The 3,146-nt window shown below is 33.2% G+C and overlaps 1 non-coding gene across 1 annotated transcript; it reads right to left on the bottom strand.

The window, feature by feature from the left end:
• Positions 1 to 690: 690 nt before the first annotated feature.
• Positions 691 to 798, bottom strand: LOC115935958 (U6 spliceosomal RNA). The gene has a single exon (XR_004071541.1). It is a non-coding gene; the product is annotated as a U6 spliceosomal RNA (small nuclear RNA).
• Between the last annotated feature and the right edge of the window lie 2,348 nt (positions 799 to 3,146).

Raw genomic sequence — 3,146 nt, 5'->3', positions numbered from 1 at the left:
TCCAGATGAAATGGACTAATTCTTAGAAACACAAACCTACCAAGACTGAACCATGAAGTAGAAAATCTGAATAAACATATAACTAATAATAATAACAAAAACTCCCAACAAAGAAAATCCCTGCACCTGATGGCTTCACAGGTAAATTCTACCAAATATTTAAGAAGAACCACTATAAATCCTTCTCAAACACTTCCAAAAAGTTGAATCAGAAAAAACACTTTCTAAATTATTCTGTGAGGCCAGCATTATCCTGACACCAAAAGTAGGCAAAGACACTACAAGAAAAGAAAACTACAGAACAATATACCTTAAGAATATTAATACAAAAATCCTCAAAAATACTAGCAAATTGAATTTAGTAACATTAAAAGTAGGATATTATATACTGTGACCAAGTGAGGTTTATTCTTGTAATGCAAGCATGGTTCAACATACAAAAATTGATTGGTACACCACATTAATAGAATGAAGGGGGAAAACAACCATAATTATCTCAAATGATGCAGAAAAAGCATTTGACAAAAATTCAACATCCTTTTATGATTAAAAAAATTCAACAAACTAGGAAAAGAAGGAAGGTTCCTCAACATAATAAAGATTATATATGAAAAACCCATAGGTAACATGATAGTGATTTGTAGAGACATAAAGTAGAACAGTGGTTACTGGAGGCTTAGGGAAGAAATAATGAAGAGTTACTGTTTAATAGGTAGACAATTTCATCCTTGCACAGGGGCCATGCTAATCTTCTCTGTATCATTTCAATTTTAGTATATGTGCTGCTGAAGTGAGCACATGGTAGAGAATTTCACTTTGAGATAATAAAAAACTTTTGGAGATGGACAGTAGTGATAGTTGCACAATACAAATGCACTTAATGTCACCCAAAATAGTTAAAATGGTAAACTGTGTATTATATATATTTTTAATTTTTAAACGCCTGTGACACAAAATCTTTTAAAAATGTATTTGTGTTTTTCTGTTCCACATTTCTTTGGATATGATGTTCTAATCAGCCAGGGGCACCTGTAAAAGAACTATTTTCAAAACAAGGTAAAATCATGACTCTCATACAGATATAAAATGAACATAATCTACAGATTTTATTTATTTCATCATTATGAGGAAACTGGTAAGGTATTACAACTTCACTTCAAAGGATAAACAAATGATGCACTTAAAGGTATGAGTAACAGAAGCAAAAACTTTTCCCCCATGGGGAAGAGGGACATTGACTGAAGCTCGTCCATGAGAATTCTGTGTTCAGCAACAAACAGTATTTACATAATCATGATAATGTAAACATGAACTACCATTTAAAACTCCAATTATAGAATTACACTGAAAACATGAGAGGAGGAGGAAGTAAACATGAGCATAAAGAAAGAGAAATTAAACCTCAAATACTCAACAGGTGTCAATAGATAATGTATACAATAAATAAGTCAATCTAGCAAGATAACAAATTACTTGGAAACATATAGGTAAATACTAGAAGCAACAATTGAAAGTATTGAAAGTTGTTTCTGTGGATCTTCATACATGAGAAAACACAAGCACCAGACTTATTAAACAAAGACTTTTAAAAACTTGTCTTAAATATGCTGAAAGAGCTAAATGACAACATGGGAATAGAACTAAAAGAAATAAGAAAAATGATATATTAAAAGTAAGGATATCAACAAAGAGAAAAATTGTAAAAATGAACAAAAAATTCTGGAGATGACATGTACATAACTAAGAGATTGTGCCACTGCACTCCAGCCTAGGTGACAGAGCAAGACTCTGTCTCAGAATAAATTAATAAATAATAAATAATAAAAATAAATGTAAATGAATTAAACTACCCAATCAAAAGTTACAGATTGGCAGAATGGATAAAAATATGTGATCCAAATAGATTCAGTCTACAAGAGAAGCACTTCAGATCTAAGGACACACCTACATTGAAAGTGAAGGGATGAAAAAGATACCTCGTGCAAACAGTAACCAAAAAAAAAAAAAAAAAAAAAGCAGGGGTGGCTATATTAAGATGAGACAAAATAGACTTTAAATCAAAAATGGTTACAAGACACAAAAATTACATTACATATTAATTAAAGTGTCAATTTATCAAGTTATAACAATTACAAACATATGTGCACCAAACACCAGAATTCCTAAATCTATGAAGCAAACATTGACAGAATAGAGGGAGAAATTGTTCCACAGTAAGAGACTTCAATATCCCTCTTTCAATAACGGATAGAACAACCAGATATAAGAGAAATAAGAAAATAGAAAACTTGAACAACACTATAATTTTATGTATTAACTTGAGTAGTCATGATACTCAGATATTTGGTCAAACACTATTCTAGATATTTCTGTGAAGGCATATTTTGGATAGGATTAACATTTACATCAGTAGACTTTGAGTAATACAGATTGCCCTTCATAATGTCAGTGAGTCTCATCCAGTCATTGGAAGTCTTTAAGAAAAATACTGACTTCCAATGAAGAAGAGGCAATTCTGCTAGAAAACTCCATTCAGACTTGAATGGCAACTCTTCTCTAGGTCTCCAGCCTGCCAGACTTCCTTGTAGATTTGGGACTTGCCAACCTCCACATTTGGGCCAGCCAGTTCCTTTAACACATGCACACATGCACACGCATACACACACACACACACACACACACTATCTCTCTCTCCCTCTCTCTTTCTCTCTCTCTCACTCACATCTTACGTGATCTAGTCCTGTTTGCCTCCACATTCCTTTGGTGTGTTAAAACATACAGTGCTTATTAAATTGATTTTTCATTGTTGTTATACATTTACTACATCTGATTAGAAGAAGTCATAGTCATTTGTTTAAACTGAGTTTTTGTATATTTTTCCTTAACTCAGAGAACCTACCTTTTCCTGCTTGGATTCTCTGCTCTCGCTGTGCAAATGTGTAAAGTCCTTAGGGAAAAAGCCCATGTGAACCTGTTGCTTCATTCTTGTGCTTCCTTCCCTTTTGTCAGGGATTGTAGCCCCTCAAGCTCTGTCTGCATGAGATTGGGATCTCTGGTCCTTCAGTTATGTGTATGTGTGTATGTGTGTATGTGTGTGTGTGTGTGTCTATATTTTGTCCAGCTTTCTTTATTGCTGTCCAATGCAA

The sequence above is a fragment of the Gorilla gorilla genome, chromosome 13 (genome assembly GCF_029281585.2).
Source record: "Gorilla gorilla gorilla isolate KB3781 chromosome 13, NHGRI_mGorGor1-v2.1_pri, whole genome shotgun sequence".
Taxonomy (NCBI): domain Eukaryota; kingdom Metazoa; phylum Chordata; class Mammalia; order Primates; family Hominidae; genus Gorilla; species Gorilla gorilla.
The sequence above is the reverse complement of the archived record's forward strand: the minus strand, read 5'-3'. Positions and strand labels throughout refer to the sequence as shown.